The sequence below is a fragment of the Lampris incognitus genome, chromosome 1 (assembly GCF_029633865.1).
Source record: "Lampris incognitus isolate fLamInc1 chromosome 1, fLamInc1.hap2, whole genome shotgun sequence".
Taxonomy (NCBI): domain Eukaryota; kingdom Metazoa; phylum Chordata; class Actinopteri; order Lampriformes; family Lampridae; genus Lampris; species Lampris incognitus.
In genome coordinates, this window is record NC_079211.1 from 65,374 (window position 1) to 92,011 (window position 26,638).

The 26,638-nt window shown below is 44.3% G+C and overlaps 1 non-coding gene and 1 pseudogene across 1 annotated transcript; both read right to left on the reverse strand.

Moving 5' to 3' along the window:
* Positions 1-23,053: 23,053 nt before the first annotated feature.
* LOC130127413 (small nucleolar RNA U3) lies at positions 23,054-23,269 on the reverse strand. The gene has a single exon (XR_008811815.1). It is a non-coding gene; the product is annotated as a small nucleolar RNA U3 (small nucleolar RNA).
* A 2,975-nt stretch (positions 23,270-26,244) lies between these two features.
* On the reverse strand, positions 26,245-26,419 carry LOC130127572 (small nucleolar RNA U3; annotated as a pseudogene).
* Between the last annotated feature and the right edge of the window lie 219 nt (positions 26,420-26,638).

Below are 26,638 nucleotides of genomic sequence, written 5' to 3' on the forward strand. Positions count from 1 at the left end.
CCCGTAGCGGACCGCTAAAACCACTGACCGCCCTGCGGGACAGCCACGCTCAGGTCCATGCGCCACTCCGGGCAGTAACACCACCACACACCACCCCGGACTTTGCGACCACCACCTTGGACGGACCCCTCAGGGAGTCTAACGTGGCCGTAACGACGGTGGACTCAATTCTTCCCCTCTCTCTATCCCCCACAGATCTCCCCGGCGGGCGGACCGGCTCGGTTGGGCAGCAAACCTCTCCCAGCCATCTCAAAAAAACGCAGGGTGAAAAGGGTGAAACAACCATGATGAGCGGGACGCAGAAGGTCGATATGGCCGCAACAAGAGCCCATTCTGAACCCTCCACCCAACAAGATGGTGGGGCCTTGCTGCCTGGCCACCCCGGTCCGCGGGCCGCGACACCAGAAATAGACAATCGGCTCCCCACACACCCGCCATCCCCTACCACACCGTTTGCCCGGGTGCTGGGCACACCCCCCCTCCGCCAATCTCCATTCAGACCCACCTGCCACATAGCGAGAGCGCACCTTAAAATAACAGCCTGGCATTTTAAACCCCGTAGACCCATCATTATCCTTGGTGATTCAAACATCAATAGGATCCCCCCTCACCACAACCCCGAAATACAACTCGACAGTTATCCGGGAGCCACGCTGTATACTTTTCTGAAAGTATGCGAAAAGGCACCGATTTACCCGGACACCAAAATCGCGGTATTCTCAATTGGCCTCAACAACAGGGACCGGGACGCAAAACAAACCTCCATAAAACAGCTCAGAGCACTTTATAGACAGGCCAAAATCACCTTCCCAAATGCAGACATTTACTTCCCCATTATAAATTACTCCTCACGGCTCCCGCCAACCCACCGGGACAATTTGAAAATCATTAACAACACCATAGCCACACACCTCCCCTTCCTGGCAGAAATCCCACATGACACCTTCACCACGGAAAAAGATAACCTCCACTGGACAGCGTCCACAGCCCGCAATATCTTCCAACATTGGTGCAAACAATTAAATTTAACGTCGGCCTGAAGCCTAACCGGGCACGGGACGAGCACACCCCAGAACCACGACCGGACACACACCGCAATCGGGACCTGGTCTGGAATTCAGAATCACAAATCTGTAATCTGGCAACATTGTTCACTCCCACCACACCACAACGCCATCTCCTGGAGAGGGGGCTCACCTTCATCCCACGCCCCACCAACTTTGACTGGGAGCAACTTCAAAGGGACCTACACAATTACCACAGACGATTAAAACTCAAAAATTATTTCCATCCCGACTCCCAACAACAACGACAACACAAACAATTCAGCCACCCGTCCACCTGGGAACCGGACAACACCACCCTAGACCCGGAAACACAACACCTCATCCTCCAAGATAGACTGACTCTACGCCGCTATCGTCCCCCGGCGGATGTCCCAGACAACCTACCGGGGGCCGAACGCGCAGCGCTCAAACAACTGGTCCATCACCCCAACATCATTATCAAACCGGCAGACAAAGGCAGCAAAATTGTAATCATGGATAGACAACAATACTCACTGGAGGCGAACAGACAGCTAAACAACACCACCTACTATAGACCCCTGGACGATACAATACAACCCCAGACCCAAATTCAAATCCGGACCATTATTCAATCGCTACATAACAAAAAATACATTTCGGCCAAACAAAAACACTATCTATTCGGACCACAGAACCCACGACCCCGCTATTTTTATCTCCTACCAAAAATCCACAAAGAGCCACAAACTTGGACCGTTCCCTTTGAGGTTCCTCCCGGCCGCCCTATAGTCTCGGACTGCAATAGCGCCACCTACCACATTAGCCAATACATCGACCACTTCTTGGGCCCTCTCTCCACCCGACACCCCAGCTACATTAAAGACACATACCACTTCCTGGAAATCATCCGCTCCATGGCCGTCCCCGCCAACGCGTATTTATTCACAATTGACGTTGATAGCCTGTATACCAATATTAACACACAACTGGGTTTACAAGTCATCTCATCCGTTTTTTCTCGCAACCCGGACGACACACGACCGGATGCGGAAATCCTTCAACTCCTAGAGTTGTGCCTGAAAAACAACGACTTCCTATTCAATAATCAATATTATCTCCAGGTGACCGGGACGGCCATGGGCCAGAGATTCGCACCATCCTATGCCAACCTCTACATGAGTGAATGGGAGCGAGAGGCCTTGGACAAATGCCCCCTAAAACCCACCCTCTACCTTCGGTTTTTAGACGACATTTTCGGAATCTGGCCACACGACCTGGCACAGTTCTCAGACTTTATCCACATTCTCAATAATCATCACCCCTCCATCAAAATCAAACACACCATAGAATCGGAACAAATCAACTTCCTGGACACCACAGTCTATTTCAGGCCACTCAACTCCACACAGAAAACACTCCAGACCAAAGTTTATTTCAAACCAACGGACACACACTCACTATTACACAAATATAGTTACCATCCAAGACACACGTTCAAAGGCATAGTCAAATCACAACTCATCCGTTTCCATCGCATTTGCTCAGACATCTCAGATTTCCACTCAGCCACCCACATTCTGTTCAAAAGCCTCCGTAAACGAGGCTACTCCAAACGCTTCCTCCGCACCATTAAAAGCAACACCTTGGCTCCTCCCGTTCCCATTCGCTCATCACCCCCCCATCGGCCCCAGCCCCCGCCAACCCAGGTTCCCAGATCCGAGCTGCCTCCACCCTCTTCCCCCTACCTGAACCAAGGCCGGGATCCTCTAAACCCCAGCCCTGACACCCCCTCCCACCCTTATCCTGATCTTAACCACCCCCAACCCCATCCTTATCCTAACCATAACCCCAACCCTAACCATAACCCTAACCATAACCCCAACCCTAACCATAACCCCAACCCTAATCCTAACCCTAAACTTAACCATGACCCTACCCCCGGTCCTTATCCTGAACCTAACTCTTCCCCCTTCCCCAATGAAGGCCTGCATCCCAACCCCCCTGTAGCGAGAGGCAGCTCGGGCCCACAACACACCGCCACAATTAGTTCACACCTCAACCCTACCCCGCCGCGGCACTTCATACCTCTCATCTCCACCTTTTCACACAAAATAACCGGTCTCCACCATGCCATAAAGAACAGTTTCTCCAGTCTACAGTCCCAGCACCCGGCTTTCCACAACAATAAAATCATATCCGCTTACAGAAAAAACAAGAGCCTCCACAACATACTGGTCAAATCACAATTCTCCGATCACAGACCCACACCCCAATTACAATATGCACACCACTACAGAAACAGAAAATACATCCACAACCCACACACCAACACAGCTATGCCCACCTTGGGCTCATTCTCCGTCAACACCACAAACGTCGTTTACATCATCACATGCACCCTCTGCGACAAACACTACATTGGGGAAACCCGACACTCGATACATACACGACTCTCACAACACATACACAACATCATGGTAGGCAAACTTCGTACCCCCCTAATCACACACTTCCAAACGCACCCCTCCTCCCACCTCATCATCTCTGGCCTTGAAAACAACGATCACTGGACCGTGGGGCAGAGGAAGAGAGCGGAAAAACAGTGGATCCACAAGCTCCGGACGACCGCACCGGGAGGCCTCAATGATGACGTTTAATTACGCCGGCCCCTGTTTGCTCATGTCCATGCATCCGCCAACAACCATCTTTATCCATTGGGGGGACTAGTTCAGACACCGTAGGCCAGTGCAAATAAAGTCAATTACCGACACCCCAAACCCCAACCCTAACCCAACCCTAACCCCTAACCCTAACCCCTAACCCTAACCCTAAACCCTAAACCCTAACCCTAACCCTGCACACCACTACAGAAACAGAAAATACATCCACAACCCACACACCAACACAGCTATGCCCACCTTGGGCTCATTCTCCGTCAACACCACAAACGTCGTTTACATCATCACATGCACCCTCTGCGACAAACACTACATTGGGGAAACCCGACACTCGATACATACACGACTCTCACAACACATACACAACATCATGGTAGGCAAACTTCGTACCCCCCTAATCACACACTTCCAAACGCACCCCTCCTCCCACCTCATCATCTCTGGCCTTGAAAACAACGATCACTGGACCGTAGGGCAGAGGAAGAGAGCTGAAAAACAGTGGATCCACAAGCTCCGGACGACCGCACCGGGAGGCCTCAATGATGACGTTTAATTACGCCGGCCCCTGTTTGCTCATGTCCATGCATCCGCCAACAACCATCTTTATCCATTGGGGGGACTAGTTCAGACACCGTAGGCCAGTGCAAATGAAGTCAATTACCGACACCCCAAACCCTAACCCAACCCTAACCATGACCCTAACCCTAACCATGACCCTAACCATAACCCTAACCATAACCCTAACCCTAACCATGACTCTAACCCTAACCATGACCCTACCCCCGGTCCTTATCCTGAACCTAACTCTTCCCCCTTCCCCAATGACGGTCTGTATCCCAACCCCCCTGTAGCGAGAGGCAGCTCGGGCCCACAACACACCGCCACAATTAGCTCACACCTCAACCATACCCCGCCGCGGCACTTCATACCGCTCATCTCCACCTTCTCACACAAAATAACCGGTCTCCACCATGCCATAAAGAACAATTTCTCCAGTTTACAGTCCCAGCACCCGGCTTTCCACAACAACAACATCATATCCGCTTACAGAAAAAACAAGAGCCTCCACAACATACTGGTCAAATCCCAATTCTCCGATCACAGACCCACACCCCAATTACAATATGCACACCACTACAGAAACAGAAAATACATCCACAACCCACACACCAATACAGCTATGCCCACCTTGGGCTCATTCTCCGTCAACACCACAAACGTCGTTTACATCATCACATGCACCCTCTGCGATAAACACTACATTGGGGAAACCCGACACTCCATACATACACGACTCTCACAACACATACACAACATCAGGGAAGGCAAACTTCGTACCCCCCTAATCACACACTTCCAAACGCACTCCTCCTCCCACCTCATCATCTCTGGCCTTGAAACGACGATCACTGGACCGTGGGGCAGAGGAAGAGAGCTGAAAAACAGTGGATCCACAAGCTCCGGACGACCGCACCGGGAGGCCTCAATGATGATGGTTAATTACGCCGGCCCCTGTTTGCTCATGTCCATGCATCCGCCAGCAACCATCTTTATCCATTGGGGGGACTAGTTCAGACACCGTAGGCCAGTGCACATGAAGTCAATTACCGACACCCCAAACCCCAACCCTAACCCAACCCTAACCATGACCCTAACCCTAACCATGACCCTACCCCCGGTCCTTATCCTGAACCTAACTCTTCCCCCTTCCCGAATGAAGGTCTGTATCCCAACCCCCCTGTAGCGAGAGGCAGCTCGGGCCCACAACACACCGCCACAATTAGTTCACACCTCAACCATACCCCGCCGCGGCACTTCATACCTCTCATCTCCACCTTTTCACACAAAATAACCGGTCTCCACCATGCCATAAAGAACAATTTCTCCAGTTTACAGTCCCAGCACCCGGCTTTCCACAACAATAAAATCATATCCGCTTACAGAAAAAACAAGAGCCTCCACAACATACTGGTCAAATCCCAATTCTCCGATCACAGACCCACACCCCAATTACAATATGCACACCACTACAGAAACAGAAAATACATCCACAACCCACACACCAACACAGCTATGCCCACCTTGGGCTCATTCTCCGTCAACACCACAAACGTCGTTTACATCATCACATGCACCCTCTGCGATAAACACTACATTGGGGAAACCCGACACTCTATACATACACGACTCTCACAACACATACACAACATCAGGGAAGGCAAACTTCGTACCCCCCTAATCGCACACTTCCAAACGCACCCCTCCTCCCACCTCATCATCTCTGGCCTTGAAAACAACGATCACTGGACCGTGGGGCAGAGGAAGAGAGCTGAAAAACAGTGGATCCACAAGCTCCGGACGACCGCACCGGGAGGCCTCAATGATGATGGTTAATTACGCCGGCCCCTGTTTGCTCATGTCCATGCATCCGCCAACAACCATCTTTATCCATTGGGGGGACTAGTTCAGACACCGTAGGCCAGTGCACATGAAGTCAATTACCGACACCCCAAACCCCAACCCTAACCCTAACCCTAACCCAACCCTAACCCTAACCCTGATTGGTCTCGCAGTCTTCTCCGACCACGGCTTGCCCATGTTACCCCCTCAGACCTTTAGGCCAGTGCACCTGAGTATCAATGATAACCCAAAGCCCGAACTCGTACCCAAACCTAACCCTAACCCCCTAACCCACGGCTTGCCCATGTTACCCCCTCAGACCTTTAGGCCAGCGCACCTGAGTATCAATGATAACCCTAAGCCCGAACCTAACCCTAACCCCTAACCCTAACCCTTTTTGCCCATGTTCACTGTCCAGCTGTCCACATTCGCCCATACTCACCATCCGGCATTAGTTCCCCCCCCCCTTTTTTTTTTTATTTGTATTTTTTCCTCTTTCAGTTTCTTCCAGTTTAGGATAAAAAACACATTGTTTCCCCCCCCCCTCCTCTTTCCTTTGGCGTCCCTCGCTGCTGCGGATATTGGCAGGGGGGGACGCCACGATTTGCGGAGGAAGTGCCCGCCTACCGGAAGTGGTGTCCATTTTATAGTTTGAGCCGGAGCTCCGATCGCTCTTTTCGATGGGGTCCGGCCGATAACTATGTCACCCGCTGTTCATTGAGTTGGACTAATGTTGGCTATTTTTTGGACGGACCATTATATTATTTTTTGATTTTTACCCCCACTCACGAAAAGGTCTAGCCCACGCCTGAAGAAGGTAAGAAGATACCGAAACTTCGCGACATTGGGCTACATTATAGACAGCCCCCCCTGCCCATGGACGATCTAATTCGACCGGTCTTAAGGTCTAGCCCGACCTGCCCTGCTCATATTCACTGCCCAGCCCCTGATGTCTAACCCGACCAATCTCACGGTCTACTCCGACCACGGCTTGCCCATACTACCCGCTCAGACCTTTAGGCTAGTGCACTGGAGTATCAATGATAACCCAAAGCCTAAACCCGAACCTAACCCCTAACCCTGATGTCTAACCCGACCAATCTCACGGTCTACTCCAACCACGGCTTGCCCATACTACCCCCTCAGACCTTTAGGCCAGTGCACCTGAGTATCAATGATAACCCAAAGCCCAAACCCGAACCCTAACCCAGAAAAAGCAAGAGCCTTCAACCATTACTCACTAGATCCCAATTCGCTGACCATAGACCCACACCCCAACTACACTATGGCCACCACTACAAAAACAGAAAATTCAACCAGAATTCACATCTTTCCCCACACTAGGCTCTTTTTCCATCACCGCCACCACCAACACTCCGTCACAAACATGACATAGGAGAAACCAAGCACTCCATTCACACTAGCTTATCACAAGACCTCTACAATATCAGGCAAGGTCGACTCAACACCACCCGGGTCAAACATTTCCAACTTCACCCCCCCACTCACCTCACAGTTTCCGGTCTAGAAAACAACGACTGCTGGGCCGTTGAGCAGAGAAAGTGAGCGGAGAGAATTTGGATCCACAGGCTTGGGACCACCGTACCAGGAGATCTTAATGATGATTGAAAGATGGCCGACCCACTCCTAGTGTGGTTGTCCCTGGATCTACAATCTGGCTGCACTGATCCCCCTTTCTTAAAGATCTCAGTCTTGTCACGAGATGACAACCCCATATTTATTTATTCATCGATTTACCCTTTTAATTCATTGTTATTTATTGTGTTTTATTTATGAAATTTTAGGCAATTTTATTAGACTGGTTTGAGATAACTTATTTTTCGGTTTTTTATTAGAGCACTTAATCGCATGGCTTTGAGTTATACTTTATTATTATTCCTATTTATTATTGTTATGTTTTACTATGCTAGTGAGTCTTCTAATAGCACTTTTTTATTTTTAGCACTTATAATTTAACACTTAGCAGTTACTCCTCCTCCAGCTTCTAGATTTTACCTCAGTATTTAACTTACAAACTCAACTTAACCCGGGGGACCTTCTCGTCCAGGGATCCGTGTAGCCTCCCCTTTTAACCTAACTCTATTAGACCACTCCTTCCTCTGCTCTTGTACTCTGTCTGGGAATTTAACCTTCGTCCCTGGCAGGAGGGACCGCAGCCTTCTCCATCACACCATCCCTCAGATCAGGGGGCCAGTGCTACATAAATATAATGTATAACCCACAACCCCAACCCTTACCCAAAACCCGACCCTAAGCCTGACCCTAACCCCAACCCCTAAACCTGCCCAATCCCTCACTTAGAAAATAAATGTCACCCTACCTTAGTGGGAGTGCTGGCAGTGGGAGGAGGCGGATAGTTTCTTATTCATGGGTTTCACATCATTTGAGTGGTGCATCACACCACCATCTTCAGGACCAATGGATACCAGGATGCCTTCGATCTGTGGTGCTGTGGGTTGTGACCACAAAAAGTTACAAACAAATGGATTACAATTTTACAGAATCCCTAAAAACCATGATTGTCGAAATAAACTGATCGCAGTAATCAAAAAGGACCACTGGATTCCCACAGAACACTCCAGGCTATGAACGTTAGCTAGCTAACTACCGCGTTAACTTCATAGCCTTGTAACAAAACACTCTTGTTGCAAGGCTAGCTAGCTTCATAGATGTGTCGTGTGCACTGATGCTAATAAGACTTTTCAACAGACCGTCACCCTTCCTGTAAAGACGAACAGTATTTTCGTTTTTACGTCCTTTACCCATCCTGCGGTGAAATAGCGGTAGCCTTCAGCGCTTTTGAAGGCTTTCAGGGCTTCACCTAAGTATGGTGAAGGATTGTGGAGAGGTACACGTAAACGTCGTGAAACGGAAAATTAGGAAGATCGATAGCAGACTGAAGTGGGGTTAATTGGTCTTTGGATAGAGGGATCCAATTCTCAAAACTCGATTTTTTGCAGATAATGCTGCATCTCCTCCGTGGTTAAGTGAACGATTCTGGACAGTCTTTCTAAACTTCCCGGGGACCGCGGTCCTCAAGATGGCGGTCATAGCGTGATTGAAACCCATGAATAGGGTTGTAGCAGCTGGTTGCAAGCCTTATACAGGCCACTAGGTTGACATCTGTCATTGTGGATCTGTACTATCAAGCTGTGCTGTGTCGTTACCCTGACGTTTAAGTCCAGCAGGTCAGCAACGTGTCACAGGTCACTGCGTTACAGCCTACTTGACAGCAGTTGGAGCTTGCTATTAAACGCCTTCATTGAGCTGATCATGTTTATCCTTTCCCTATTGTTCTACATTCAGCTCATTTAGCATGCTAGTGAGATCGGTGAGGAATGCCAAATCCAAAAGCCACTTGTCCTCCAGTTGTGTATTGTCATGTTTAGCGAACCTGAGAAAATCTTTGATTTCAGGTAACTCATTGAATCTCTCCTAAAATTTGCCTCAGCTCAGCGACCTTACACCCGTGTGCAGTAACAGTGTGTTCTGCTACCATCTCCACCATGTGTGCACAAAATAGCCTCCTCGCCCTAACCGAGCACACAATCTTCATAGCTACATCCATTACTTCTTTCATAGTTAAGATCTTCCCACACAGCGCTTGTTGGTGAATTATGCAATGATAAAGAAGTCCGGTAAAGAATCACTTTGCTTGCACAATGCCATGAACCCATTAGTACAGCCTACCATAGCAGGTGCGCCATCAGTTGCAAGGGAGATGAGTTTAAAAAAGGGGAAGTATAGTCTGGTTAACGAATTCCATGAATGCTTGAAAAATATATTCGCCTCTAGTCTGTCCTTTAAGCGGCAAAATGGGGAGTAGATCTTTTGCGCTCATGTCTTCAAAGAACATTCTAGTGAAAATGCATAACTGTGCCACAACTACCATATCGGTTAACTCGTCAAACTAGAAGGAAAAACACTCGCATGCATCCATGTCATTCAGTTGCTCGTTAAGATTCTCGGCCATTTCCTCACAGCGCCGTTTAACAGTATTCCGGGATAGTTGGTCTTTAATGGCAGTCAGAGTCCGTTTTATTCTTGAAATCACCTTAGAGTGCATCCGCAGCCACAACAAACGTCTTTCACAATTTCACCGTCTTGAACGATTGTATGCTTAACAAGAACGTGACTGATTGTGATACAATATCATCATTGCAGCCTTACCCTTGGAGTTGTCTCGTAAAAATTACTTGCGCTGCCAATTGAGACTTCAATTCCTGCTATTTTCTGGTTCATAGAGCCGTTTTCACTGGGAAATCTGTATCATAACTTTTGTGCACCATTTTAAAATGTCGCTCCAAATTACTCTTCGTCGGCACTATAGCCACACTAGTATTGCAGATCAGACATATGGATTTTGCGTTGGAATAAAAAATAAAAATCTTCCTCCCATTCATTGTGAATGATGTTTTTGATCTTTTGGCTTCTGCCATTTTTGTTGTCGGTCATCTCCCAACACTCAGAAAATTAAAGACAAGCCAATCTTATTAACATTAGGCACAGCTCTCGTCTCCTCTTACTCAACGACAGTGAATGTAAGGTTACGCCTTCATTCGTCAGAGCTTGCGAGGGAGATAATTCGCCAATAATATATTGACATTGAATCTGACTAATACAGTACTGATGCAGACCTTGCCACTTAATGGTTAGTCAGACCCATTCTTTCACAAATGTTTGTAAATGCAGGCTGCATGGCTAGCTGCTTAATTTTATACACCTATGGCAATGAATCTGAATGAAACACCTGAATTCAATGATTAGGAGTTGTGTCCCAATACTTTTGTACATAGCGTATATTTGTTCTGAGGAATCTTCACTGGGATCGAAAAGACAACACTAATTTATCCCAGGAAGAAATTGAAGCTCTTAAGCAACTTCAAAACAACAAACACATTGTTATTAAACCCGCAGATAAAGGTAGTGGGGCGGTTATTTTGGATAGGGAATAATATGTGTCGCAGACAGAATTCAGTAACACCAGACATTACACCAAACTTAGTAGCCCCATTTTCCCATACACCATACCAGTAGTACACAAAATATTGGAGGTTTGTTTAATACTAAAAAGAACATATATATATATATATATATATATACACATACATACATACATACATACATACATACATACATACATACATACATACATATATATTTGAAGGGTAGTGACAATCCCCGCCCTAAAAGATTTTATTTATTACCAAGATCCAAAATCCTGGAGTACACCCTATGAAATTCCTCCCGGTTACACAATTGTTTGACAGCAACAGTGATACTTAACAGCAGAATTTACTGAATGTTAACTTAACCCCATTTCTAACAAACATCCTAGCTACATCCAAGATACATAAGATTTCTTGGACAAAATGAAAAATCTTTCAATCCCAACATGCAACCTGCTTTTCAAAGCCCTGAGGGACTATAAAAATAGAGAAACATAAGATAGGAGAGGAACGCTACATCAATGACGGATTTTTTTCCACGTAGCTACTTCAATTTATTTATTTTTACCATAAAACGTCATATAGGCCGGCCTGAATGTCTCTTAAAAACCGAAACGTTGCAACATTCAACAGCCTGTCTAAGCAGAAACCAAGCCGATAGACGGCGCTCTGGTTTCTGGACAAAATACCCCCCCCCCTCTCTCTCTTATTTAGAAAAAGTTAAAAAAAAGTTTTTTTTTGTTTTTTTAGACAGAGCAACATCTCAATGGCCTGTCTAAACAGAAACCAAGCCAATTGACAACGCTTTGGTTTCTGGACAAAATACTTAAAAACCCCGAATTATTTATTTATTACCTTTTATCCGGACGAGTCAATCCACAGCATTATGGCGACCTAGGACAGAAGACAAAAAACACTAAGTGGATGAACATCAACTATCGACACGGGCGTCGACAGCAGCAACGACTACGGCTCGCCAGACCAAGACTTCGACGGCCGCGTTGGAAGGGAGTACCAACCACGCAACTACCAACACCGCCTTCACCAGTAGAGCTACTTAAATCAGTGACGGAACACGTTTTCCTCAACGACAAACCAACACGGGACCCCCTTACAGACGAGATGCGACTAACCGAAATGAAGGAGCCACCTACACGGATGACAGACCACGTCTTTTCCATCACCGGCAAACCTACACGGAAGCCACCGAGTGGATGACAGTCAACTACCGGCACGGGCGCCCACACCAGCGCAACGGCTCTGGCTCACCAGACCGAGACTCCGACGGACTTGTGCTTCGGGGACCAGAGACGGACGCGTTGGAAAGCAAGACCAACCACAAAGCTACCAACACCGCTCCCGCCAACGGAGCCACTTACGCCAACGACGCAACACGTTTTCTTCGTCGACGGACCAACGCAGGACCCAGGAGCAGACGGGATAGAGCTAGCATAAATTAGGTGTAGGTGAGAGTATGTGGTCCAGGTGCGACAGCCGTCACCAATGTGTGTTGATCAAACAGAGGAGACAGAACTTCCCTTTACCCGTTTATTGGCAGGTACCAGAGTGGGTGGTCTACAGGAAACAAACACATGCAAGCGCCATAGAGAATCAGGTTACATGTTGTATGTTAATAACACTATGTTGGAAGCATGAAATGTCACCCAAATAACAGTACTAACTTCACATTACCTGCATTCAATGACACTCTTAACACCAAAGTATTCACTCATTTGATCCACGCAAACATGTAATCCAAGAGGAATTAACTGCCAATTCAACTAGTAAATTTAGCTTCACTTCCTGGTTTACTGTAGGACCGGTGCTAACCGCCTGCGGCCACTCAAGAACACCCCCGGGGGGGGGGGATAAGCTCATGCAGATCACGTGGTCACAAGCCCGCTGTTACCTTAAGTGTCGCCAGGTAATTGGACGATTTTCGGTTGGATTGTGCGGGTTAAAATGGCCTTGGGCAGGTGGGTGTCGTTTCGGCTGGTTTTCCATGAGTTGGGCAGGTTTTTTGTATTACAAGTTACAGTATATTAAAATATATATGGTTAACTAGGCTAAATAACATGTCAGCACAACATTCTGGTGAAAGGAGAAATGAGTTATGGTACTATATGGTACTACCTACGAGACAAAAGGCACATTGCAAATTTTGCAAAAGCGGCATTAGGGCTCATTTAAAAGACTTAAGATCACGGTGCAACCAGCAAACACAAGGTTCGTTGCCTGTCTAGTGTGAAACGCTTTACTGTGCCCATGACGAGCAACCAGAACATCAAAGACGACCAGAAACGCCACGAGCTCAGCATAGCAACGTCTATCGCTCGCCACACTTCTATTAACGCTGTGAACGACTTCTCAGATATACTGCAAGATGAGACCGGAGAATTTAAAACGCACAGAACCAAGTGTACGGCTGTAATCAAATCAGTACTGGCACCGCATTTCACACAAGAGCTTAGAGAGGACATCGGTGAGTCCCCTTACTCACTTGACCTGAATGAAACCACCAACATTTCTGTAAACAAACTGCTTTGCATTTACGTGAAATGTCGCTCCAATAAACAACAACTTTGTCAGCAATTACCTCAGCCTGGCTGAACTTTCACGTTCAGATGCCAAAGGGATTGTGGAAGCTATCATTAGGTTTTTGGAAGATAGCAGTCTAAAAATTAACAACATGGTGGGAATTGCTCCTGACGGAGCCAGGGTCATGGTTGATAAACAACATTCAGTTTACACTACTCATAAAACAACCCAGTTTACAGCTAATTGGCTGTGTGCCATTCCCTTGACATCGTTGCTCACAAGGCGATGCAGCATCTCCCCAACAATCTGGATTACATACGAGTCCTACAACTGGTTCGCTCATTCAGCCAAGCGCCAATCGAGCTATCTACAAGACCATTAACAATGGGGAATGTCCGCTGAAAATGTTTTCACCAAGTGCTACCCGTTGGTTAGTGACAGCTGACTGCATCGATAGAATACTTGAGCAAGAAAATGAGCTCAAGTTACACTTCACTCAGGCAACAAATGATGAGCACTGCTATGCTGTGCGACTCCTGAGTGAGATGTATAGTGACTCGACAAAGTCTTTTCATGCATTTTCTACATCCAATTCTTCAGGAGATCAAAGTTGTGATCAAGTACTTTCAGCTGGAAACTGGAGACAGCTTAGGCGTTTTCAGGGACCTTAACAGGCTGTTCATGTCAACACAGATGAATAATCAAGCAGATCATACGTCGCATGAACACCTATCAACAGATCAGGTAACTGGACCTACAACACCCAAACATTCATTTCACCTCGAAGCAGCTCTGGTGAGCTCTTTTAGTCAAGAAATTAGAGACCAGTACTCCGCCCCTTGAGAAGACGCAGCTCATTACAACATGCTGCATGGAGTTTCTGAAAGAAGTCCTGGTGCAGCATCAGGTGCGCTTACCTGCCTCTTTGGAAATGCTGCGGAAACTGGAGCTACTGTGCCCGGCTTTTTTTCCATGCTCACTTGACGCACTTGAGACCCAGTGGAGAAATATGGCATCAACAAATTTCTCCCATGATCAGCCCATCGATGCCTTTTGGCTGGAGGTGGAAGCCTTTAAAGATGTCGGAGGAAACCAGTGCTTCCAGGATTTAGCACTAGGTGCAATAACATTTCTGACCCTGCCCATCTCAACTGCGCATGTGGAAAGAACATTTCCCAAGTAACACTACAAGGACGATGCCAGAAATTGCATGGGATTACTGCTCCTTTCTGCTCTAATGGATGTGCGCACAGGTCTAACACAGATGTACCTCAGCCATGTTCCAACCTTCCCCACAGCTGTTGGGGAGGTTTGACTCATCCATGTACTACACAGCTGTGTCAAACTGTACATAGTTCTACAAAGTTAATATGTATTTTTCACCAGTGTGTTCAAGTTGCAACCGACAGCCTGTTCTGCATCTAAAGGCAAGATATCACTCACACACACACACACACACACACACACACACACACACACACACACACACACACACACACACACACACACACACACACACACACACACATCTGGAGTAAAAGCTAATATTGATTACTGTGTATGTTCACATAAACTCTATTTAAATCTACCCTGTAAAAGTGCAATGCCTGTGTGCGCTCGAGCACACTGACCGCACTCTGTGCCTGTTTGTGCTTTTGCAAAGAGGGACATAGATTTGATAACATATTGTTGCTGCATTGACATGAAAACGATAATTGTTTGGTTCAGCTCTGTCTGACTTGCCGCTTCCCGAGGAGTAGAGAGATGCGCAGCACCATGGCGAACCCATTTGATGACTCTCATACAGTATTTATATGTTGTCCAGAGGGTGGCAGTAGCACCTAAGATCGATATGCTGTGGTTTGCGGTGCTGTAATTTCTCATTATAAGAGTTAGGCTATTTTGTGCATGCTTCGGCTGTCAGTGTACATTGTTTTTATGCTGTATAGTATGGCAATTAAATAACATTACTGAACTATATATTGATTTTACATTTTGGGCAGTTTTATGTGCCTCCTGGCGGTTTTTGGACAGCTTTTGGGCTGGAAACTATCAGCTGTATCTGGCAACCACGCATTCTCCACCGCCAAACCTAAGCAGAGCCCGGCTACAAACGAGATAAGAATACGTGTGCTGAACAGAAATGTTAAAAGACAATACAAAAATCCAAGTGTAAACCAATTTTACCTTCAGTTGCCCTTTCCACTTTTCAGTTTCAGCGTTGTGAAGATTTCTCCTGAGTGGCTGAATCAACTGGGTCGCAAAAAAACGTATCATCCAAAGCACTGTCTGGTTGTGTGGTCAGTTCGTTCTCGCTATCCGGCTGTCTTTTTTAGTAATGACTGGGGGGCTTTGGCGCTAACTATGGGCAATGCTGGTGTGGATCTGCAGCATTTAACAGAATGATTGAGTTTGCCACAATTATTGCATTGTTTATTGAATGCATAACATTTACTACGGTCAGGAGCGTGTGTTGTCCATTGCAGTTGCCACAGCGAGTTTTCTGAATAGCGTACATATTCGCTTCTTTCTTTAACTCCTTGGAGCTCTTTTCTGACTGTTCATGAAGCACAGGTGCTTATCGTTAATTCCAGGGTGAGATTCTTTTCACGGAGTAGCTGCTTACAGACAAAGTCCCTTTCTATGCCACTGTGGTGATACACATTTGAGGGTAGATTCCCCAGGGGCTGCTGCTCCTTTAAGGCCCTCTACAACAACAAATAGAGCTAAATGAAATTAAAGACAACGGTCTGATGACAGACTTCGGCTTAAAGACGGCGAATTTTCATAAACTGCTCACAGCAAACCATCTCTCGAAAACTGCATCGGCCTCACAGCAGCCCCCAACCAACCGGTTAGTCTGGCCAACAATTTGACTACCACCATTAAACCAGCAGTCCTGAACGAAGACACGGAGAAAGATTGAGGACATTGCAAAAAAACTGGGCTGCCACAACCATGAGAATAGTACAGCAACACTACACAAACTTGATAAAAGCAGAAATGGATAAATTCACCAACCTATCCACACGGGACTAGGATGGCCCGTTCCAGGTAACCTCATCCTCGGCAAGGAAAGGCCTGGGCTGCCACTTGCAGGAGGAGACGATTGACGACAGACAATATTCATCTCCAAATTGACAGACTTCGAGGCTGAGGACAGCCAATCGAAGCCACCAAACGCCCAAGTCAATCACCAATGGCGGGGCCATCTGGTACAACGAAGCTTGTGGTCACCCAAGTCCATGTGCCGCCGAATCGCATCACGGGGGCAGAAAAACGCAAACAACCTCCCCCACGCAAACAATGAGTGATCGCCCACAGCCGTCTACGGCCCCACAGCTGCAACTGAGGACCAGCGAGGCCGCAGAGATCAGGGGAGACTGGTCAGCTGAAAAGCAGGACTATACTCCCCACACTACCACCGCAGGCACCATCCCCAAAAGAACAGAGGCAGGGAAGGAACCACACTGGAATACCCACCCAACAGACTGATCCATATGGGAATCCAGACCAAATAAACACTCCTACAGGACGAGGCGGGACCGTCCCAACAACAACTCACCAAGCCTGACTGGTCTGACCCTCACGCCAAATCACACAACAGCTAAACAGAGCTGTCTGGAAGTGGACGCCGGACGAAAAATAAACCTGACCACTATACCCCAGACTATCTGGCAAACAAACAAAACAAATGCCAAGACTAGAGGTTTAACATAAGCACAAGCAAAACTATACTGATAATGGGAGACTCAAATGCTGCCAAATTCCCACCTTTCGACTTGGCTAACCTACAAATTGACAGTTATCCGGGAGCCACATTCAGACATGCGGAGAGCACAACCAACAAAGCCACCCACTTCAACACAATGGAAGAGGTGATTGTGTCCTTTAGGCGAAGTAATAGATCACAAAAACTGAAAAAGACCACCATCAAGCAGCTTCAGGGGGCATCAGAGCAGCAAAAAGCCAATTCCCACGGGCCAATGTGCAGATACCCATGATTAACTACTCCACAAGCCTCCTGCTGGGGGAACAAACAAACCTACAAAAACTGAATGAATATATCAAAGGCAACTCCAACCATGCCACCACTAAATAGGACTCTCTTCGAGACTTATAGAAGGACAATGTGCACTGGACTCCAGAGACGGCAATATAATTACTGACAAAACTGGTTGGAGTATTTAAATTAAAAGTCCCCACAAGCCTGCCGATACAGGACGGGAATGAAAATGTAGTACTAGCGAAAAACTTTCTCCTAACTTCCCCACAATTAACCCTACTGAACAGAGGAATAAAATTCATTCCAACTAAGTAACAAAAAGCATAATGGAACAGATCAGAAGGGACATTCAACAATGCCACAGAAGACTGAAACTAGCAGTGTATTACGAGGACAGCACAGATGCGGAGCCCCTGCCATTCACTCCCAAGTCGGAATAGACTCCTAACAGCACGCTGCTGGCGGAAATCGCGACCCTCATTGTGGCCAATTTGAATTATTTCAACAAATTCTTCCGCATACAGCATGTAGTAACACCTAATAGTACAAAAGACAGAGCCTTATCAGAACTCCTCGATAACAGACAGATCATTAAACCGGCCGACAAGGAGTGCAATTGTCATGGCCAGAGAACAGTATCTGTGGAAAGCATAAAGACGACAATTACTACCTAAAACTGAGGAAACCCGATCTATCTGGACACAGTCCCATTAGTTTGAAGCAAGCAAAATTTTATTTACATCATTTTATTTATATCACTGTTAAACACCGTTACAAAGTGCTTTACATTACATACACAAAATGCGAACAAATACATAAAGTGAATGAAATCTTTTTTAATATATATAGAACCGGTAGTAACAGACCAAGCTAAAAAAAACAAAACAGAAGTCAAACGTGGGAATCCATTAAAAGATGGGTTTTTAGAAGCCGCTTAAAACAATCGAAGATTTAGCAAATTTAACAGATTGGGGGAGATTATTCCAGAGGCTTGGGGCTGAAACTGCAAAGGCGAAGTCATATTTTGTTTTGCAGTTGGAATAAGCAATAGATAAAACACTGAAGCTATCATGTTTACATAATTTGTAATATTCGTCTACCTTTTCCAAGACCAATGTTATGATTGAGAGTTCATTTTAACTGCATTTGTTATGTATACATCATTTCATTTATTACAAGTAATAGTACTATCATTTTGAAGTCTCAGCTTAAGGTTACGTTCACATACGTATACATCAGGAAGACTCTTAAGCAGTACCGGCAAGCAATTATTGTATTACATGCAACTATGATTTGGATTGAGACTTATTTTGACAGCCGATTTTAATGTTGAGGGGCAAATCCTGTTGGGTTTCTTTCACATAAGTTAGATGAAGGGAAGATCTCCGCAAGCAAGCATCTAACAAGACTTCATGTGTAATGAAAGTTTGTCGTATATAGCGAACTTTGAGAAGTTAATATTTACAAACAAGATTTGACGACTTCCCTGTCGTAGCATGCAGCCAACGAGGTGTAACCCCCCTGATTTTAGCTGCCCTAGAAAGAGTTAATGCATGTCCATGCAGTCCCCTGTAGAGGGCGCTAGCAGCCTGTCCAAATGGAAAATTACCAGGCCTTGTCAGATCAGAACGATAGTAAAAGATTGACTGCAGACCTTTCTTGAGCTGCAGACGAATGAACCAAAGTCCAACTCGTAGAAGCTGGAAAAGAGATACAAAATTTATGCCTTTGTTACCCTTACTCATTTAAATTTACCAGTCTAAATTAATTAATCCCGTTTGGATTGCAGAGGATTGCTTGCTTGGAAACCGGTTTTCTTTATTTGCCCGGATTCTTCAGTGAGTTTCTACAGTAGCTAACCATATGCTAGTTTAGCCATGTTTGTCTTTTTTCTATCCATGCACTGTAGTAGCATAGTAGTTGTCTTATAATGTGTAGGCCTGTTAGGCCTACAACTGAAGAGAACCTAGAACATTTCATTACAAGAACCAATCGGAGGATTTTCAGATAGCCTATATCCTATAGCTTAATATGAATGTGAAATGTTATACGATTCCGCTGTGATTTGTACTTGCTAGCTGCAAGGACCTTCACTAGCTTCGTTTTGTTTCCTAATTCCATTATTTGGGAATGTGAAAGATCGATTCAAATATTCTAGATCTGGTGCTTTAGAGAGTAGAGACTTATTTTCTACCCTGTGGTATGCAGGTTGGTTTTTTTGTGTACTGGATTCCTTCCCCAAGAGAAGGGAGCAGCAAGCCCTGTGACCCACGAGGCGTAGACAGCACGTGGAAGAGTGGCGTCTTGCTTCTCCATTGAGGACGACCAGGAGAGACAGACAAGACCGTTTTAGAGATCTCCATTTTTGTGAATGAACACTACACACACTACCCAGATAGTTTCAGACTTTTATCTTTTCATATTTTCTCTTTTTGACCAGAGCTCTGAGTCTACACACTGAAAAAACATTACAGACCGACCAAAAGGGGTTTGACCCTTATTCTTTTCCTTATTGACCATTCAAAGTGCACTTGTATTGTTATTAATATGTTTAATAAATGCCGGCCGTTTCTCTTTTATAATACTGTTGTCTGAATGATATTATTTTCCAATGCCTCCTTAGCCAAACCTATTTTAGATTATTTAGCCCAGTTTGCTTTATAACCCATTTTCTGAGTCATAGGCATTTTCTTTGTCTGTTACTTCAATATATGTTACGCAACATGGAGCGTATACCATTTTTTCCACGTGAAGCTATTATGGTCTTCATGGGTCATTAATACTGTCAGTTTTCATGGTGGATTTGGAGGCGAAGACAACTTTCAAATAAACCAGTAGCGAGAAAGCCACTTGTGTCTGTGCTTTGAGGGAAATATAACTGAGGTTTGAGGATCAATGGTCTGACAGTGAAATGAGAAGATCGCAAATATAACTGGGGGCAAGATCATGCAGTGCTTTAAATGTAATCAATAAACTCAAGATTATTCTGAACTTTACAGGAGGCCAGTGAAGAGATGCAAGAATAGGGGTAATATGGGACCTACAACTAGTTCTAGTTAGTTTAGCAACTGCATTTTGAACCAACTGTAGATGATTTAAAGTAGCATAGTTGAGGCCAGAGTAGAGAAAGTTACATTAATCTAGAAGGGAGAAAGTGTGAATTAATTTTTTGATGTCTTTAAAAGTGATTTTTGCAATATTTTGTAGCTGAAGGAAACAGGATTGGACAACCTTAGTAACATGGTGATCAAAAGACACTGGTCAAAGATGACACCAAATTTTTAGCGGTAGGTTTCATGTTTGAATGAAGTGGACCAATAAACATTGACTTCATATATGTCTGTATAACATTTTGACTGTAAAATTTCAATAAATAAAATTTGTGAAAAAAGAAAAAAGTACCGGATCAAACATCTACTGCTCGTTATTTTACTCAGCCATTACCCGAGTCCATCATAACATCTTCTATTACAGTATTACCATATGGTACAGCAGCACAGACAGTCAAACACTAAAAAACTGCAGCGGATTGTCAACAAGGCATCCAAAATCATAGGCAACCCATTCCCCTCAGTTGAATCTCTACATACTAACTGGACTGTAAAGCGAGCAAAGATCACCTGCGACCCCTCACATCCTGCTCATCACCTCTTCCAGCTCCTTCTCTCAGGGAAGCGCTACAGGTCACTGTCAACTAAGACTACACGCTTTGCAAACAGTTTTTTTCCTCCCTATCCATCAAGACTCTGAATTCCTCCCTATAGTCCCATCCTCACACACCATTGGCATAAATACCATTCACCTGTAATACCTGATATGTTTATTTCTGCTATTGTGTAACTGTATTGTTCATGATTTGTGGAGTGTCTGTTGTTGTACATGTATATATTGTGCTGCAGAATCAAAATGTAGCAAAAACTAATTCCACCGGTTTTGCTCGTGTGGCTAATAAAATGATTTACCAAAAAGGATATCTTCAAATCAACTTGTCTCTGCCATGTTCTCTGCTCTATACTATTATATCCATCGATTATATCTAACTATATTATGTCCTATACTCTATGTTCTCTGCTCTATACTATCTAACGATTATATTACATCTATCTATACTATGTTCTATACTCTATGTTCTCTGCTCTATACTGTATTTATTATATCTATCAAATACCATGTTGAGCGCACACACACACACCCAATACAAGTTCCTCTCACAGCTGGGGAACACAGTTATTAAATAAAGAAGGGGGGCACATCTTTGTTAGGACCTTGGTTTGGTATGGACCCAAGTACAGAAAAAAAATAAAATCAGACAGAAACCAGGCTTCAAACAATAATCCAGTCTTTCACTTGACAAACTCACCAGGAACAAACAATAAACCAGTATTTATGAATTGACAAACTAAATCAGGGGGAAAAAAAATAATCCAGCCTTTATGACTTGACAAACTAAATCAGGAACAAATAACCCAGTCTTCATGACTTGAGACCCTAACTCAGGAACATGTGCTTGCACATTGTTTTTAATGACAATAACACTGAAAATAATCCAGTCTTTATGACTTGACATACTAAATCTGGAACAAACAATAATCCAGTCTTTATGACCTGACAAACTAAACCAAGTACAAACAATAATCCAGTCTTTATGACTTGAGAAACTAAATCAGGAACAAATAATAATCCAGTCTTTATGACTTGACAAACTAAACCAGGAACAAACAAACCAGTCTTTATGACGAGACAAACTAAATCAGAGACAAATGTCCCCCAAAGTATTTTTGGGGGACGCTGGTTTTTGTTAAAATTTGTTTGGGCACTATTTGGGTATGTGTAGTGAGGGGAGCTTGTTGCTGGTGGGTATACTGTAAAATATCACAACAAAGACGAACTCTTAAGCTAACAATGGCAATGACATTTCTGATGGGAAGTACCAAGCTTCTCGGAGTGACAGTTTTGGATAAAGTGTACAGATGGCTCTTTCTATATGTTGCGGTTGAGGTATGTTTTGGGTTATAGTGGAGCGGATAAAAGCCAAACTTGAGGGGAATTGTGCAAATTATGATACAAGCATGAAATTTGGTGCATTTCTTCTCCACAGGCTTCCAATCAAATCTGTCCGATTGGCCACTTGAAAATCCAAGATGGAGGCCATTTTTCAAGATGGCTGTCAAATTAGCCTCCAAAAATGGCTTTTTTTTATATATTTTGTGTCGTTTTTTGGCTTGATTGATCTTGGTATCAATTCCTATGTTTTCAAGCCTGTTGGGTTGGATTTTGGGATTTTTATATAGCAACAAATTTTATATACCAAATTAATGAGTGGGTGTGTTTTTTTTTTTTATTGTACTTTTCTGCAATTTAATGTTTTTAGAGTTAGGACTAAGGTTTAGATTTGGATAAAATTGATGAATTCTTGCATTTTTTTCCCTTTTTACCACTCAGAACATGCTCCTTCCCTTGATGCTCCCATAAAAAGGAACAATGAACGGTCACCAAAAGCACAGAGCTTGTGATTAAACCACTTCTCTGTACCTGCTTCGCACTCAGGAAGAAGCACCCCAGCTCATCATTGTGGGTGGCGGGACTCACACTTTAGAAAAACATTTCTCAATATGAGAACTAAAGAAATTATCCCCGAAATTAGGATGAGGTGTAGATAAACGTAACGGGTGGCTCTATATCTTTCAGTTAGCGTTGGGATAAGGGTTCTATCTGCTCTGGCAGACAATCCTACAGAGCCACAGCAATACAGACTAACTCATCGCGATAGCCAAGCTATCCATGGCATTTCTAAAGCAAAGAGCCGAGCTTTTCAGAGTAAAAGTTTTGCATAAAATTGACAGCGCTTTCTACATGTTTCACTTGAGGTAGGGTTTGGGTTAGGGATTATCTGCTCAGTCAGACAATCCCACAAAAAAATACCACAACAGAGAATAACTCTTGACAGTAGCCAAGCTATCCATGACAAAGTCATTTCTGAGGGAAAGTACTGACCTTTTCTGAGTGAAACGTTTGGATAAAATTAAAAGATGGCTCACAGTCATGTTTTTTCTTCTTTTGTTTGTTTTTTCGTCTTTTTTTTTCTTCTTTCATTATTTCAGGATGTCTCTCCTATCTTTTATTTATTTTCGGTCTGGTTGTGCTTGTTTCGTTCGCATTCTGATTTAATGTCCATGTTATTTCAAACTGAAATACTTGTTTATATGCTTTATTATTGTAAAAAAAAACTATTAATCATAAAAAAGAAAAAAAAGATGGCTCTTTCTACATCTTTCGGTTAGGGATGAGTTAGGCTAAGAGTTTTATCTGCTCAGGCAGACAATACCTCAGCAACAGCGACTACCTCTTCACAGTTGCCAAACTAACCATGGCAAAGACATTTCTGATGGAAAGTACAGAGCTTCATGGAGTGATAGTTTTGGATAAAATTAACAGATGGCTCTTTCTACACGTTTTGGTTGGGTTAGGGTAAGTGTTTTATCGGTTCAGGCAGACCATCCCACAGAGAATACCACAGCAACAGAGATCAACTCTTTGCGAAAGCCAAACCAACCACAACAATGGCATTTCTGACAGAAAGTACTGAGCTTCACGGAGTGAAAAGAGAATAAAATTAACGGATGGCTCTTTCGACATGTTTTGCTTAGGGTAGGGGTTTATCAGCTCAGGCAGACAATCGCACAGAATACCACAGAGACCAACTAAGCAGTAGCCAGGCTATGCACAGCAATGTCATTTCTGATGAAAAGTGCCAAGTTTCTAGGAGTGATAGTTTCTGATAACATTAACGTATGCTCTCTCTACGCATTTCAGTTTGGTTAGGGTGAGGGTTTTACTTACTCAGGCATAAAATCCCACAGAGAATACCACAGCAAAAGAGACTAACTTCATGGTAGCAAAGCTAACCACGGCAATGGCATTTCTGATGGAAGGTACCGAGCTTCTCAGAGTGATAGTTTCGGATAAAATTAACATATGCTCTTTGTACATGTTTGGGTTGGGGTAGGGTACGGGTTTTACCTGTTCAGGCAGAAAATCCTACAGAGAATACCACTGCAAGAGAGAATACCTTCGCATACATAAGCCAACCATGGCAGTGGCATTTCAGGGGAAAAGTACAGCGCTTCTCGGAGTAAAACTTTTGGATAAAATTAAGGGTTGGCTCTTTCTACCTCTTTTGGTTAGGTTTGGGATAGGGTTACGGTAAGGGTTTTATCAGCTCAGGCAAATCGATCCCACAGAAAATACCACAGCAACAGACACCAACTCTTCGTGGTAGCCAAGCTAACCACGGCAATGGCATTTCTGATGAAAAGTACCAAGCTTCTCGGAGTGATAGTTTCAGTTAAAATTAACGGACAACTCTTTCTACAGGTTTCACTTAAGAGTAATGGGTTTTATCTGCTCAGGCCAAAAATCCTACAGAGAATACCACTGCAACAGAGAATAACTTCGCTAGACAAGCTAACCACGTAAATGGCATTTCAGATGGAAAGTACCGAGCTTCTCGGAGGAACAGTTTCGGATAAAATTAACGGACAGCTCTTTCTACATGTTTCACTTAAGAGTAAATGGGTTTTATCTGCTCAGGCAGACAACCCCGCAGCAATACCACAACAACAGAGACTGACTTTTTATGGTAGCCAAGCTAACCACAGCAATAGCATTTCTGAAGGAAAGAACCGAGTTTCTCCGAGTGAAAAGTTTTGATAAAATTAACAGGTGTGTCTTTCTACGTATTTCGGTTAGGGCTGGGTTAGTGAAAGGGTTTAATCTGCTCAGGCAAACAATCGCACAGAGAATAACTGCATGGTCACCAAACTAACCACAGCCTCTCTCATTTCTGATTAAGAGTACTGAGCGTCTCGTAGTAAAGGTTTTGGATCAAATCAACGGATGGTTCTTTCTACATGTTACGGTTGAGGTAGAGTTTGGGTTAGGGTAAAGTTTTATCTGCTCAAGTGGACAGTGCCCGAGTGCTGGCTTGGAGATACCCCCAATATTAGGGTTATGGAGAGATTGATGGGTTAAGGATGGGTTCAATTTGAATGTTTTTTCTTCTTTACAACTCATCTCCCACTGTCTTGCATCTTTATTAATTTATCCCGTGTTAAACTTGAAAAATTGTTGGTGAGGTTTGGAGCATTATAAAAACATGTTGGTAACACTTTAGTATGGGGAACGTAGTCACCATTAATTAGGTGCTTATTTGCATGCAAATTAGCAACATATTGGCTCTTAATTGGTCATTATTACATACTCAATGCCTTATTCTGCATGGCCTTATTATACAACCAGTAAGCCATTAACTATGAGTTTTCCCTCTATAACCTCAGAATTAGTTTATTAGTAGTACCATCTCAATATGCTTTGCTTAGTATGGACTTTATAAGGTGGTAGTACCACAAGAAGAGTTATTCTCCCTTACTAACACTTAATGAATATGGTCTGTTCTTACATAACAAAACTACAAGTGTTAATAGTGTTAAATTACTATAAATTAAGTTTTTGTTACTTAGAATATGTTCCCCATACTAAAGTGTTACCAATTTTTTTAAGTTAATTGCTATGGCAGTTTGTTTTTAGGGTTAGGTTTAAATAAAATTGATAGTTTTCTCCAGTTTACCGATCAAAGCACGCTTCTTGCCTCAAAAGCACACCGCTTGTGATTAAACCACTTCTCTGTACCTGCTTCATGTTCAGGAAGAAGCACCGCAGCTCATCATCGTGGGTGGCAGAACTCACACTTTTGAAACATTTTACAAGAACGACAGAAATTATCGCTCAAAGTATCGTCTTCTGAATCTTTTGGTTAGGGTTAAGAGTAGGGTTAAGTTTGCATAAACTTGACAGACGGGTCTTTCAGTTAAGGCTGGGATTCGGTTTTTATCTACTGAGGCAGACAATCCCACAGAGAATACCATAGCAACAGAGACCGTCTTGGCGGTTGCCAACCTAACCACAGTAACGGCATTTCAGATGGAAAGTAAGGCCTGGGATAGGTTTAGTATAAGGATT